We start from the raw sequence: 16,301 nt of genomic DNA, 5'->3' as shown, positions 1-16,301 counted from the left end.
AACTGAAGTGGCAGTATCCCCTCTTCAGCCCTAAGCACTGAGTGCCGACCACTAAACAGCCTGCTCACCGCATTCCTACTTCTCCTCACTCTTTTTTCTCACTTTCTCTTGGATATAAAGATGTTGACAGTCTGGACAAACCCCAGAAGAATGCTGCCCTTTCTCAATAACTAATACATCATTTTCTTTATTAAAACCATTTGCAGACCCATGCAGTGGCTGCTCACGGCTTTGGGCCCAGCACTTGGGAGGCAGACTCAGGCAGATCTCTAAATATGAGGCCAGCCTGGTTTACAGGACAGATTTACAAAGTGAGTTACAGGACAGCCAGGACTACACGGAGTTAACCTGCCTCGACAGACAACAAACAAACAAAACCATGGCTGATTCTGCATCAACCAGCCGAGATAAAACTCTTCCTCAGACTAAGAAAAAGAAAATCTTCAGGATACACCTCTCAGCACTCTCCGCGAAAGTTCGATAAACACTTAACAGGCTGCATGTAACACTGGCCCCTACTCCATGTTCCCTGTGTGACTTTATCCTCGGCCTGGTGTTGCGCAGTGCCTGTTACAGCAAAGCCCGCCTGACACATCAACACCTAAGCGTGAATTCTTTTCCAAGGCCTACCTATGTCCCTCAGAGAATTCCTTTTCACTTGTGAAGGGACAGCTGCTGTTTATCATACAGTTCCCTTTCACAGCTCTGCTGTGAGACTGCTGTCGCCATCGCTCCGCCCCCTTTCTTTCTTTTCTCCTCTTTCTTTCTTTCTTTTTTTTTCTGTTATATTAGTGTTCTTTGGGAACTCAAACATAAGCTCTCTGTTTAGTGTAACTGAAAACTTAGGAAAAGAGCTGAACTCATTATCAAGTGTTGCTTACAACTTTAAATAATGTGCTTAGTGAGTTTAAAGCATCAGATCCACTTATACACACTGCAAAATGCTCCCACGCAAGTTTTGGAAACAGAGGGAAACTGTATTCAATATATTTTTTGTGTTATTCCAAGACTTTAAACTATAGTCATTCTACTTGAAAAGTTTTCTGGAGATTAAAGCAAAACTGAGAATATAACTTGAAAATATGACAGAAATATTCTCTAACCATAAACACATCCTGTTTCCTGGTTTTTCAAAAGGAGACCCTGTAATCCTAGCCCCAAGCACTCTGCCCTCACACCGACACAACATTTGAGTGTAGGTTGAGCTGTTGTAAATTGATCTAACTTTAAACATCCACGCTTCCAGGAACTTCCAGTTCTAGCTCGCTGCTGGTCCAGCTTCTGTCTGGTGAGCCCCTAGCAGCTTCCTTCACTTTGTCAGTCATTCCCATCTACATGTCTTTGTTCTCCATTCGTTCCGATGCTTTTGATAAATTATAGTGACTTGTGCACTTGGGACATTTTACTTAAGGAAGTCATCCACAAACTTTCGCCATGGATAGCTTAAATGTTCTCAAGGAACAGAAAAAACTCACGAAGAAGCCAAGAAGATTCTAGAATCAGCCAGTACAGCATTCTTTCACTAGCTGGACATAATTAATTAATTTTAAAATTTCCATCTATATTATGTGTGAGGCTGAGCCAGGAATGGCCTTCCAGACTGATAGGGGAATTCTGTTTTATCCAACATCTTCAATTAAAATTGTCAGAGAAGTTTCAACTGCTGTTTAGGAATGGGTAAATGGGTTCTTCACCGTCAGGGACCATAAGAGTGAGCCAGGACCAGGCAAAGTAGTAGTTTAGCATCGGTGCATTTCCCATGTCGGGTTAGTTCTCAAGTAAAGAACGTGGATATTCCCACAGAATATGCGTATACTTACATTTATAAATAAAGTATTTATGAGCACCTCTGGAGGGCTTCTCGGTCACAAACAGGTCTCATGGAATAAAAGGTCTCTGTCTCTGGAGTGGTTGCTAAGCCTTCAGTATAACAACACTGTGCATATCACATACACTAGTTTAGACACACAGTGCGATGCACACAGTCAGGAGTGCAGAGAGGAGCCTGAGAAGTGGCAGGAATAGCATTTCTACACAACACAACTTCTTTTCATACCACAAGAGGGAAGAAGTGAGAGAGCGAGACTCTTCAGGCCTAAGAAAAGTCTGGTGAAAATTAACAAAGTCGATTTCAGAAGAGAGATTATATTCTCCAACAGAAGCATTTGAGAAACTCTTGACTCAAGGCTATGTTTCATAAGTTACATATTCAAAAATAAGATTTATAAAATTCTCATTCTTTTACACTCATTTGGGTTCCTTTTTTTAATGAGTTCAATGACTTTCAATGTTTCAGTTTGCAGCACAATTTAAAAAAAGGCAATTGTCTGAGTTGTTTAGGCATTGAAATAAACTGACCCTCCTTAGATTTACATCAGCTTAAATTAGAAGAGGCAGCGCAGTATTTTGGAGCTACGTGGAGCTAGATGATCAGGTTCAAACCCTGGTTTGCCCATGTGCCAGCTTCATGACCTACCGTTGCTTCTTCCTCGTTTGCTTCATCCCTCTGGGGCCTGGTGAGAGCATGTCTCTGATGCAGGTTTTGCATTTTTTCAGTTAAGATAAATATCCTTTGAAATAGAAGAAATATCTAAGTTGGTTCTACTCTGAAAAATGGGATTTTCTGAATTAGACCCCAAGAAACCACTTTTTCACACATTTCTCCAGCTTGTCCTGCACTGCCCTTGATCAGTTAGAGGAGTTCCAATCCTCCCCTGGCTGCCAGTTCCCCACAGGTCCTACAGCATGAAGGGCAGCAGTAAACCGGATTGCCCAATCTGGTACTTGCCCGATCTGCTGCTGTTCTCCATATTCCCGTTACGATGCATTCACTTCTACTAACTGACTTTACTGGCTTCATTAGTAGCATTTATGACAGACATACGAAGAGAAGAGAAGAGAAGAGAAGAGAAGAGAAGAGAAGAGAAGAGAAGAGAAGAGAAGAGAAGAGAAGAGAAGGGGGAAAGGAAAGGAGGGAAGAAAAAGAACGATCTTTGGAAACTATGGAATTGTGAATGTAAAAGGTGATCACTTGCTCTTTTCAAGAACGGAGCTTTGGTCAGTTTGGACCACCACACGGCAACAACATGAACCACCGAAGAGTGGGAAGATGCCCCTGCTGGTAAAAGTGCTAACCATGCAATGATGGCTTGAGTTCAGTCCTCCAAGTTTGATTTCCAGACCCTGTATCATATATGATACTGTGATAGAAACTTGTAATCACAGCACACCTACTGTGAGGTGGAGTCCGGACAATTACCCGGAAGCTTGTAAGAAGAGAAGAGAAGAGAAGAGACGTGGAACAAGGCTACAGAGATACAGTCTCAAAGGATGGGCAAATCCAGAGACATAAATTACAACCAATGCTGAAAATTATAATCAATAATGGTATATTATAAAACAATTGATGATAGATTCTTCTAACTCACACACATTCTCCCACTTATGTGGGCTGATGACTAATATGCCTTAAAAATGTTACTTCCTATAGCCATTTATTCAAACATTTGTGAGTTTATATACAAGGGAGGTAAGACAACTGAGTAACAAATATTTTCTTTTCTTGCATCTTCATATCTGATTACAGAGCCATTTTTCCCTAAACAGAGGTGCCATGAGCTCATAACTTATAAGTAGTGCCCCCCAAAACTGGGAGAGCAAAACTGTATGCATAGACATAGATATGAATCAGGCAGCAGTGTGATGTGCCTCAAGACTCAAAACAACACCCATTTCTTCCATACAAATTCTCTTAAATAGGACTTGTCTGCCTAATTTCTCATTTCTACCTTTCCATGTGTGACGATTAGTGACTAACATAATTCCCTTTTGTAACACATACCCTCTTCTATCCAACTATTATAGTAAACAGAGGAAGTATAAAATAAAAAGGGTTGGTGGTTTTGTTTTGGTTTTTTGGTTGGTTGGTTTCTGAGAGGAATTTCCTGTGTAGTGTTGGCTGTCCTAGAACTCACTCTGTAGACCAGGCTGGCCTCTAAGTCACAGTGACCTCCTTGCCTCTGACTCCCAAGCACTAAGGTCAAAGATGTGCGCCACCACTACCTGGTCAAAGGAAAAGCATTTTCAAAACTAAATTTTTGTTGGTACTGAAGCTAAATAATTACATAAAGTCGAGGCCTGGCATGGTAGCTCACAGCTTTAATCTGAGCACTCGGGGGCAGATGGATCTCTATGAGTTTGAGGCCAGTCTTGTCTATATAGCAAGTTCCAGGACAGCCAGGGCTCTGTAGAGAGACTCAAACTCAAAAAAACAAAACAAAACAAAAACAAAAAATAAAGAACAAAACAGTAAGAACAAAAACAAACAAACAAAATCCCACAAATATAAAACTATGAAATCCTAATTATTCTGAGGCAATTACTGAATTGAGCTCCTTTGGGGGAAATAAAGGAACAGGCTGGAGTTGGTTCTGGGTCCCTCTGCATTGAGGAGGGCAGGGATGACAGCTTTCATCTCTGCAAATGAGAATGATGTTCTCTGGAGGCTTCTGGGAAAAGCTGAGACATGAGTAATGTTCGCTTACAGGATTGTAGAGGTGTGCTGGGGTTTAGAATCTGAGTGTCTGTGTGGGCCTGGGAGAGCTTCCTCGGGGCCTAATGCTCAAGAACACTAGAGTACACCCACTGGGATTACTAATGCCTCTTCAGTTTTATGATTGTATTTTCCTGATTAACTTGGTAAATTAAACTGTTCTTAAGTGGACAGGAAAAAAGACTGGTACATGTCTACACAAGAGTATTACAGATGACAAAAGAAAAGGTTTCGTGAAACGCTGTGCCAATTAGTGGCCTTTCTGAGGTGTATCAGTAGAAGCCACGCAGGAGAAAAAGGCTGGTGAGCTGGCCAATGCTCACCCCTTCACCAGGACTCCAGCCCACTCATGCCTTCCTTTCCTTTCCAATCTTCATTGAAGAACACAAGACTCAATCTCTTCCAGTTTCCTTATTCCCTCCTCGATGCTATTAGGAAGAACTGAGTTTACCAGCAAGAGATCTGTAGCCCCTGTCTTCTGTGGAACAAAGCAGTGTGGCTAGAGACTAGAAGAAAAAAAAATATGCTTGATGAGGAACTAGCTTGGAACATTGTGTACCCTTTTCTCGGGGCTACGGCTCCAAACTCTAACCACAGGTGTGTAAATCTCACTGTCATAAAGTTTGGAACAAATCCTTCCAAAGAATATGCAATGTTTGGGTTTTACTTATTCTCCATCAAATTCTTATTCAGGATGCAATTAATCGGCTATTCTGTTTCTGAAGACTTCCCCCCAAGTATATGAATTAACGCTACATATATATATATATATATATATATATATATATATATATATATATATATATATAATTAAATATTACTAGGTGACAATTGCCTTCTTTGCTAATGATAAATCCATTTCACGGTGATTATGCAATAGGCACTGCTGTGGGACCTATGGTACAGCAGTGAATAAACCCGACAAGCAGCTTAAGAACTAGAGTCTGCAGTGAGTCAGGTGGTTACAAGTGCTGTGGACCGAAATAACACAGGGAAAGGAGATGGGGTGGAGCTTATGGTTTGTTAAAGAAGGCTCCCTAAGTGGGTAACCTTTAACCAATGACCTGAAGGAGGAAAGGAGCCAGCTGTGGGCTTCATGGAACAAGAAGGGATCCAGCAGGAGAGACAGCTTGGGAGGATAGTGTGTGCCTAATAAACACAGAAAGAGCAGGGAGGCCAGGTGGCCGAGAGAGGCAGGAGGGGGAGAGCAGCGGGAGATGGGGTCAGAGGTGCTTGGTGGACAGCAAGGCAGGCGCCTTGCACCTGGAGGCCACCGCAAGAGCTTGGCCTTTGTTCCAAGTGAGATAGAAGAAGAGTTATGAGCGGACGTGGCCACGCCGGCTGTGGTTTACCCCCTTCGCTCTTGTGTTCTCTGTTACACAAGAAGGGAGAAAGGACAGGGTGGATGCAGAGAGACAGGACGCACTGCAGTGATCAAGGTGAGAGGTGAAGTGCATATGGCAGCAGTCCGGGGAGAAGTGACCCATGAGTTCTGAAAGCAGAGCAAACAGTATTTGCTGATAGCTTGGTGGTGGCGTATGGAAGAATGAGAGCCGTTTAAACAGAGACAAATGAAGTCCCTAAGGTTCGGGATCTGAGCAACCATAAGATCAGCGTTGCTGCTATCTGAGCTTGTTTGGGAAGATGGTTTGCACAGGGGGAAAAAACAGCATTTTTAAGTTCAAAACGCCCTGTTGTATCAAGTTAAAATAAAGAATGGGCTATTGGAAACCCAAGTCAAGTATTCTGGGGGAAAAGTCTGAATTTGAGTTGTCTATTTGAGGGTTCATCTAAAGTTCTGTAAATGAATGTAAAGTTGCTATCAAAGTGCACATTCAGCTAGTGAAGAAATGGTCCTCACTAGTCAATTGTGTCCTTGGGGACACAATTCTGAAGGGTGAGGGGTTAGCCTTCTAGAAATGAGATCGTAGGAAGGTCTGGGGGTCCCAGAGTGAGGCTAGGGTGTGGTAGGTTGTGAAAGGCACAGGGGGGGGGGGGGCTGGAGACCAACGCCTCACAGTCTGAGGAGGAGCATTTTGATGTGTCATAGAACCGCGTGGCACACCAGAGTGCAGCAGTTGGAAATTGGCCCCACAGGAAGATAGAGGGGAAAAAGTCACGGGCATCAGGAAGAACAGTGTTTTAGAACAAGATGAAGCAACCACAAATCCCAACAAACAGAAATAATGAGTGTTTGGGGAGATGGTAATGCTAATTGATCTGATTTGATCTTATACATTGAACACCAAGTGAACTCCCTAAATCTGTACAAATAGTAAGTGCCAATTAAAGTTGGAAAGCGATGCTGGAGAAAATTATGTCAAGACATGGGAAGTGGAAAGGGGCCTAAAATCAGAGCAAGAAGAGACCTGAGGACCAAGCACAGGGCAGGTCAGCATGTGGGGCTGCCGCAAAGGAGCAGGCAATGAGGCAGATGAGACCCTGTCCTAGTGTGATACCCTTGAAGCACAGGGACTATTTGGTCCAGTTTGTAGTTTGTCCATCTGAGACCTTTCATCACTGACAAAGTACCCAATATGACATCTAAGAAAGTAATAAATGAGCTGGGTGGTGATGGCACACGCCTTTATTCCTAGCACTCGGGAGGCTGAGGCAGGCAGCTAGCTCTCTGAGTTCGAGTCCAGCCTGGTCTACACATGGAGTTTCAGGAAACTAAGGGCTACACAAAGAGACCCTGTCTTGAAAACCAGAGAGATTGATTTTTTTTGTTTTGTTTTGTTTTGTTTTTGCTTTGAGTTTCAGGAGTCTGAGTCTACTGTGGTGGGAACGAGTTGAGAGGGGATCCAGTCACATTGTGGTCGCCAGAAGCAGAGGAGATGCCTAAGGTAGAAGTCTCTCTCTCTAGAAGGGTGGGAAGGTGCCACCCACACTGAAGATGTGCTTCCCTGCTAGTTAACCCAGTGTGGAAACATCCTCAGACACACACACACACACACACGACTCTACCAATCTGCTAGGCACTATCAAGTTGTCAGTCAAGGGTAATTATCCAGAGCTGAATGTGCTGGGTCAAACCTGTAATCTCAGCATATGCGGAAGGGGGCAGGAGAAGCCATCTTGGGCTACAGAGAGAGACCCTGTTGATAAAGAACTGTTGCAGTCTAAGTTGACTTCTAGGTCTTGATATAATTAGCATGGGCTCCAAGGGAAGCAAGCAACCACCATGGAAGGACTGGTGGAGCATTCAAAGCCTTGTTCAGAGTGAGAATGAACACTGGCCACAGGAGCAGCTGTCACAGAAGCCCGCCGGGAAGATGTTGAGCGGTTTCAGGACAGCAGCAACTGGGGCTGAAACCCAAAAGTGAGACAAGGGATGGAGGGTGGGAGTGGGAAGAGAGGTTGATGACTGTAAATATATGCAAATATCTTAAGTCATTTTGCTGTAGTTTAAGGCAGGAAAGTGATGGGGAGTGAGTGGTCGGAAGAAAAGGCAAGTTTAAACAGGGTTAGGTTAGATCGGGGAAAAATACAGTCTTTTTACTGAGTGAGGATGACCAATGGAAAGAAAGGTAGTGAAGTTAACCTTAGGGATAATGGGCTGCGCTGAGATCTGGACCCTGCTTCTCCTCCATTAATTAAAAATGCTCCAAACGAATTTTTTCACTGTGATGAGTAGAAATAAATGTTAACACGGTATGGTAAAACACTTTAATACATATGCATATTTCATCTATTTATTCTACTTTCCCAGAGATCTCAAAACATATCATGGACACCCTTGCCTGTCCCACAGGCAGGGAAAGGGAGAGGTTAGTGTGGAAGCTGTGAGCCATCCTAAATAGAGGGTCTGACTGCTTGTTCAAGGTCAGGAGGAAGGGCAGGAGATGGAACGTGGATAAGTGAGTAAGCAGGCTCGGGAATGGGAGCTGTGGTGGGGTGTAAAACGGCATGGTTTCTACTACTTGTTTTTATTTTCTCAGTAAAGTAGGAAACTCAGTCGTTAACTAAGAAAGGTTATGTAGGAGGCTGGAAGAGAGAAGACTGTGTGAAACAGCCACCCAGAAAGGTGGAAGAGTGAATGGCTAGGGAGGGTTCCACATCCGGAAGCACTGAGAGAGCACCGGGAAAGCTGCCTCTCCAGCTGCACTCAGGGGCACTCTAAGAGCCGAGCAGAAGAGCTGGATTCGAGCACTGATGGAATCTGAGGAGTCGGTGTGATGCACAAAAGCTACAGGACAGTGAGGCTGTGTGCCAAACGACCAGGGCAAGCCACACTGAGTAAAGATAGAAGCCAGGAGATGACGGGACACTGAGATGACGGGAGGTTTGTATATAGTGCTTGGATGGTCAAAAATAGCAGGAGTTAAAGTGCAGCCCTGACTTAGATAGCAAGTGATGGTGTGAGAATGGGATGCTCGAAATCAACGTAACTGGGAGACATGGGGAGACGTGCAGTTACTATTCATAAGGATGCCCTACGAGGAGCATGTGAATATTTTATTTGCTGTGCACAAATCAAATGGCACTCTACAGATCGTATACCCTTGAAAGGTGGTCACTGGTAAGAATTTTATATACATCTATGCATGTACACACACACAGAGAGCTTCAATGTTGGCCTATTTCATTTCCATATAAATGGAGTCATCATGTTAAGCATATGCCCAGACCTTGGGTTTGTTTGTTTGTTTGTTTGTTTGTTTTATTTTGTTTTGTTTTTTCTTTTTTCAGATATTCTGGAGTTTTTTTTAATTATAATGGTTTATGTAGATTTATTTCATTTTTAATGGATTTCTTTTTTTTTTCTTAACATAGCTTCCACTTCCACTTGAACTAACTCTCTCTCTCTCTCTCATATTGTAGACATGTTTACAATGGTGGAAGTAATGTGAAACTGATAAGAGTTTAGGGTCTGGGTCCCTCGTCTTTCCAGACATCATCTAGTGGCTCTGGGTACCAGTGAACAACAGGTTTGTGTGGCTATCATCTTTATAAAAGTCATAAATGTGAAGATTAAGACCTCCCCCCTAGCTCCCCCACAGCACCTTTGCAGAACTGGATGCAACTGAAGAAGTTATGTGTACCCAGAAATATACACTGACTTCTAACTGAATAATTCTAGAAAAACAAAAAACAAAAAAGATGTTTTTGTACCAAATGTTTTGCACAACTGTTTCTTCCAGTGGGCTTCATAATTGAAGAAGCTTTGAGACCAACAGAACTTAGATCTGCCTCCCCACATTTAAGAACAGTCAATAGACTACACTCTCAAGGATGCCCAGGTTGCAGGTCACCTCCAACTGACCACCTCAAATATCTGTTACTGAACCTTAAAAACAAGGCTCTGCCCTCTCTGTCCTTCCTCACCCTTCTCTATGTCCCCTGCTCCCAAACTAACTCTACTGCATCCAGGGAACTTTCACTTTTCCTGCAAGCATGCTCTATAAATTTCAACCAAATTTTTGCTATAGCAATTCTGTATACTAATTAATGTAAACCTATTGAATCTTAAACTGCTTTTAGATGATTATTTAAAAAAATGTGCCAGTCGCTATAATTGTTTTCCAATGATTCCATTTGAGGTACTTATTTTGATCACTTTGGCCTTTACTCAGTCACTAAACCAAAGAATCATTAACTCAAAGTTTCAGGTATAGGAGGTAATTTAGCGATCGCTTAGCCCCACGCTTTGTTTTAGTGCTTCGAAAGCTGAAGCATGAAACAGAGAAGGAGAGCGTTTGTTAAGGAAGGCGCAGTCCAATGTTACGGGTAAGGTGAAGAGATCAAGAGGGCCAAGTCTCAGATCTGGGATAGGAAGCTTCTGACCACACAGTGCTGTAAATCTTAACACACTCTGTCCCACCAGCAGACACTAATGACTGTAATAAATTAAGGACAGTTCAGCTAAGCAATAAACAATTACGGCTGACACAGAGTATAAACTTGATGCCCTAATTAAAGCACTGACCAAGAGATCTTTGTTAGGCTAAGAATGTTGGTTCTGATTTACCCATAAAATATAAATATGTAGCTTTGTATGTAGGAGGACTGAAGCATATTTAATATTCAAGTAATAGGTACAAAGAACAAAGTGTTAAAAAAAAATAAAGATTCAGAGTTGGGCGTGGTGGCCTTTAGTCTAAGCACTAGAAAGGCAGAGGCAGGCAGATCTCTGCGGTCCAGGCCAGCCTGGTCTACAGGGTGAGCTCCAGGATAATCAGAGCTACAGAACAAAGACAAAATCAAAAACAAATCTCTGACTCCCCAAAATACAGATCCAGAACCAAACAAAACAAAAAAATTCATGGTGGTTCACACCTTTAATCCCTTCACTCAGGAGACAGAGTCAGGCAGACCTCTGAGTTCCACACCAGCCTGGTCTATAGACTTAATGAGTTCCACGACATCCAGGGCTATCCAGAGAAACCATGTCTCCTCAAAAAGCAATTTTAAAAGATTGAGATTCAGAATAGAACCAAGGTTTCTCACATTCTCCTTAAGAGTGATGATACTTGGACTTGCTTCATAGTATCGTGAAGATTAACAAGATGATGTTTATAAAAATTTTAAGCCACCTGCCTGTATTTAAAAGTTACAGTTGGCTGGCAGGTATGTCTGGCAGGTGTGTTCCATTTTATAATGAGATATGAGTATAGACCAAGGAGACTGACCTTCGGCAAACTTATTCCAACAAGGCTCGTGTATCCCAACCTGCTTGGGCCTGCCGTGTGTTCACCATGGGAGACTCTATATTTATTCTGATAAGACTGCCATTGCTTAAAACATTTTCTGAAACGCTCTCCTGAGACAGCTTTGGTGCTGTGATGGGACACAGGAGAACAACAACCTCCTTATAGCTAAAGAAATTATGGAAGCCCATAAAGGTCTTTTAAAAACAACGGAGAAGTTGCATTGCTGCTCAATGGTAGACTGTTTGCCTAGCCCGTACAGCCCTTGGAATCCGTTCCCACAACAGCACCACTAAAAAAAAAAGAAAAAGAAAAAGAAAAAAGAAAGAAAGAAAGCCAGAAAAACTAGCCATTTATCAAGCAGCCAAGCACCCAGCAAAGACAGAGTTCTACATATCTAAAAGAAGCGGTTGCATAAGAAGACAAATGTCAGTTTAAAGTTTCTACAGAGTTATTATAAGACTCATCAAAGGCATTTTTAAGCACATCTATGCATATGGAATTCTCCCGGAAGATAGGAACTCTTTTAATATGAAAAGTGAAATTCGTAGTGTTCACTTACTTGACAAGTCATATGTTGGCCAATGATTTTAGGAAGTAATTTCTGTGTGGGAATTAGACCAGCTAACGAATTTTATATGCATTGGTTCACTTATCTTCACAACAACCTAAAGGTATTGCAAAGTTAGACAGCATTATCATCTTGCACCTACTTACATTAAAAAAAAAAATCAGGCTTGGAAGTTTAAGACTCACGTTGACATAATTAGTGAAGGAGTGTGATGCGAGACCCAATCCTTCCTATTTCCATCTCTGGCCTCTTTCAAAATTAAAACAAATATTTCTAAAATGCCTTACGAAGAACTCTCGATCCCAGCATGGTCTTCATGATGTTTTAAAAATCTGTATATAAGTTGTTTGGTGTCTGTTGTAACTATTCTCTTCTAACATTAAAGACTTAAAAAGGTGTGTGTTGGGGGGAGATATGTAACCTAATTTTCTCTTTGGTTTGGGGTAGATCTAGTGGCTCGTTGATGGGAGTAGTCTCTGACTGCAGTGCTGAATGCCATGACCTCCTCCAGTTTGTTCTGGTAGGTGACGTTGGCATGTCATGGGGACACTTGGGCTGTCCCATTGAGAGCCATACATCCTGAGGACCCCATGTCTCCTGCTTGCAGTCTTAAAAGAGTCTTTGCATGGAATCACTGTTTCTCGGCCCAGTCAAGTCTTTGACTTTCGGAGGAGAGACTCTGATCCAGAGCCCCAGTGCTAAAGCACTCCCAGATTCTTAGTGCTCAGAAACTGGGTAGAAAGAGAAAGGTTTGTTGTTTTAAGTCCATACATTTTCAGTGACTTTTTTTTTAATTTAGCAACAAATAAATAAGAAGGCTCACTAACAAAGTGTCCTGCAGCCCACAAAGTTTGGTGGGAACTTATATAGTCTTCTCTCTTACCCATGAATTTTATATCCACAAATTCCACCAACTACAAATGGAAAATGTTTCTTTAACTTTTGTAATCAATGTGTACATTTTTTTTCTTGCCACTATTCCCTAAGTGATTCAATTCAATAAAACTTTTCATGTGAAGGTAGAGACTATTTAAAATACGTGTGTGTTCGTGTGTGTGTGTGTGTGTGTGTGTGTGTGTGTGTGTGATTGCTCACAGATTCTATGCAGTTACTACATTCTAATGAGGGAATTGAGTACCTGTGGAGTTTGGTGTCTATATGGATCCTGAACCCAATTCCCCACAGGCAACAACAGATGAATGCATCCTCTAGCCATCTTAGGGAGCCATACCTCTTTGTGTGTGTGTGTGTGTGTGTGTGTGTGTGTGTGTGTGTGTGTGTGTGTGTGTGTGTTATACTCTGAATAGGAAGTGTTTCCCCATGGACTTGTGTGTTTGAACACTTGATCCCAGCTGTTAGCAATAACTGGAAAGGTTTTCAAACATTTTAGGAGTGAGGAGGTCAGGCCCAGATGGAAGCAGGAGTCCCTGGGTGGGAGTCTTGAAGGTGATAAATCCTTCTGGAGCTGACCTAGGCTCCTACTGATGCTAGAACATGACAGACTGCTAGCTCCCACCGTGTGGATGAGCCAACCCAGTGATCACACCCTTCCCACGAGGGTGGACTGTACTCTCTGTAACTTAATCCCAAATTCAACCTCTCCTTCCTTGTGGCTGCTGCCAGGGCTTCGGTCACAGCAATGAGAGAAAGCTAATTAACACAAGGAAGGCACTTGAGAAGCCCTGCATCACAGAAACCAACTATTTCCTGTTTATAATATAATTCTAAACTCACTTTAGAAATATCATGTGCATCACATGGAAGCGGTTGAGATACTTTGACCTGTAACAGTATAAATCCCTAACAGTTATCCAGTCACCGTTGCAAATTTCCAAAGGGGCATATAGAAAAAAAACCCCACAAAACCCAAGAACTATACCTCAGCTGGGTGTGCTGGAACAGCTGTCATCCTAGCAATTGGGAGGTGAGGCAGAGGATTAGTAGTTCAAGGTTATCCTTAGCTAAATTACAAGTTTGAAGCCATCTGGATACATTAGACTCAGTAGCCATGAAAACAAAAGAACCAACAGTCCAAATCCAGTAGATATAAATGTTTGGGTCTCTACTGTTTGGTGCACAAAGCGCTTGGAGACTTTGAAAGTATTGTCATAGACAAATGGAATCAACCTAGATCTAGATGTCCATCAGCAGATTAATAGATTATATATTAGCATAATATTATAGTATAACATATATATAATGCATATATATATATATATATATATATATATATGAGTAGTACTCAGCTTTAAACAAAAATGAAGTTAAAAATTTGCAGGAAATAAGGCTTGGTAGTAGTGCGTGTCTGTACTCCTAGTACATGAAAAACAGAGGCAGTTAGATTTCTGTGAGTTCAAGGCCAGTCTGGACTACATAATGGACTTCTAGCCCAGCCCAGGATATTCAGTTAGGACTATCTCAAAAAAAATTTTTTAAAAGATGTAGGGAAATAGGTGGACTTTGAATGTATTATATTAGGTGAGGCACAATGTCAGAAAAAATAAACCGTGGGCTCATTCTCATATACAGATTCTACCCAAAAATATATGTATATATGAATATAAATGTGAGGGGGTAAAATATAAAGCAAGAAGGGCTGACTAAACAGGGATGAAGGACTGTTTGCTGATAATTGACATGAATTACAGGAGGGAGTGGAGATAAAGCTGATTGCCTTGCTAGTTTAATCCTCTCGAGGATGTATTTCTTTTTCCCTTTGTTTTTGGTTTTGGTTGGAGTGATGGATAAGTGCAGATAATATATTAAATACTGAAAGTGTAAGATGAAACATGAGGAGGCTGGAGAGAAGGTTCAGTGTTTAAGAGCACATACTATTCTTCTGAAGGACTCGAGTTAGATTCTCAGCACTCAAGTCCAGTTCTCACAACAGCCTGTGACTCTAGCTAAAGGGGATCGGGCTCCTCTGGCCCCTGTGGACCCATGCACTTGTGTCCTAATTAAAAATAATAAAAGAAAATGTGAGGGTGAAGTTCTACATCTTCCCTTCTGACTGCCAGTTTTTACTGTATAGAAAGAGGCTCGTTGACTTCTATAGACTTTGGATTTAACTAATTTTAGTGTGTGATTTTTTTTTATTTGCAAGTTGTTTTATAATAAAGTTTATATGGTTTTTAAATTATACTAATCTTATAAAAGTCATTCAGACAAAATGAGGGGGGATTATAATAGGTTAAAGGATATGAAAATGTGAAAAACAATTGAAATCAATAAAATCTTTGAATCTTCACTGACCTTTGGATCAGAAAAAATAAGCCTGTAAGGGACAGTCATGAGACAATTTGAGGAAATTTAAAGCATGGAGTTAATATAAATAATATTATTGCATTAATGTCAAATTTGCTGAAAATTATAGCATGATTAAGTAAGAAATATTCTTTTTCTTGGGTGGTTTATGCTGAAATTTATAGGGCTAAAGTGTCAGAACATATATAGCTCTAAAATGATTAAGGAAAAAGTGTGTATGTGTGTTTGTGTCTATGTGTTTGTGTATCTTGCTGTGTATGTCTGTGTGTATGTGTTATATGTGTATGTCTCTGTGTGTGGCCTGTGTGTGTGTGTGTGTGATTTCTTTCCACTATACTATATATTTCCTGAGAACACAAGTAATATCTCCTTCATTGGATCCATAATATACTCTCATAATATTTTTCAGAGTAATTTATGTTTTATTTCTCTTTCTAGATTTCCTTTTATCTCCTTTCTTTCTTTCACTCTTCCTTCCTTCCTTCCTTCCTTCCTTTCCTCTTAAGTAAGTGTACTTGTGGGACTCTTCTCATATTCACTAGGTGCTAGTGTCTTCAAGCTATCGGCTAGACACTCCCACCCACACATCACATGACGGTTGTCTCCACCATGAGCCTTTCCCTAGAGTTAGTGAGGGCCTACATATCACCTAGCTGCAATGGACAGTGTTGAAAAGTCTTCTTCACAACTCCACGTCCACCTAGCAACTCAGATTGCAATCTTACTGGGAAATGGGGCAACTGTGGACTGCAATTAGTTATGTTTGAATGAGGTCATACCGGGTTAGTGAGGACCCTATAGGGAGACACAACAGACACATGAGCTCAGAGGGAGCTCTCCAGATGAAGATGAGGGCAAAGACTGCAGCAAGCATCTGCAAGACAAAGAACACCCATGATCCCTGGCAACCAGCGGGAGCAAGGAAAAAAAAAAAAAAAAAAAAAAACAGATGGTCTTTTCCCAGATCCTCAAGGAGATGGCTGGCTAATGACATCTTGACTTTACACTCGCAGCCTTAGGTTTGAGACAATGATTTTTCTGCTATTCTGAGCCGCTCCCTTAATGAAAATTGCTATCTGGCAGCCTAGGAAACAAACAATATTTATAAAGTTTTACCAATTTGCTAGGCAGACCCTTTCCAGACCAGCCTGCACTCTAGGCCTGTAAATCCACCCCAGACTCTGGCCCTGTGAGTCAACTGCACAGCGACAGTGCAAAGATCGCAATGATCGTTGATAACAGATTCCCAGCCCACTAAGCTGCT

General features: G+C 41.7%; 1 long non-coding RNA gene across 2 annotated transcripts; it reads left to right on the top strand.

Moving 5' to 3' along the window:
• The first annotated feature begins 5,503 nt into the window (after window positions 1–5,503).
• Window positions 5,504–12,791, top strand: Gm41459. 2 transcript variants are annotated; one of them, XR_876099.2, is made up of 4 exons: window positions 5,504–5,991; window positions 7,316–8,837; window positions 9,377–9,483; window positions 9,697–12,791. It is a non-coding gene; the product is annotated as a predicted gene, 41459 (long non-coding RNA). The 2 variants fall into 2 exon arrangements; XR_876098.2 differs by having other exon boundaries at window positions 9,377–12,791.
• Window positions 12,792–16,301: the final 3,510 nt, after the last annotated feature.

Source organism: Mus musculus, chromosome 16 (genome assembly GCF_000001635.26).
Source record: "Mus musculus strain C57BL/6J chromosome 16, GRCm38.p6 C57BL/6J".
NCBI classification, from domain to species: domain Eukaryota; kingdom Metazoa; phylum Chordata; class Mammalia; order Rodentia; family Muridae; genus Mus; species Mus musculus.
This window is presented reverse-complemented; position numbering and strand designations above follow the sequence as displayed.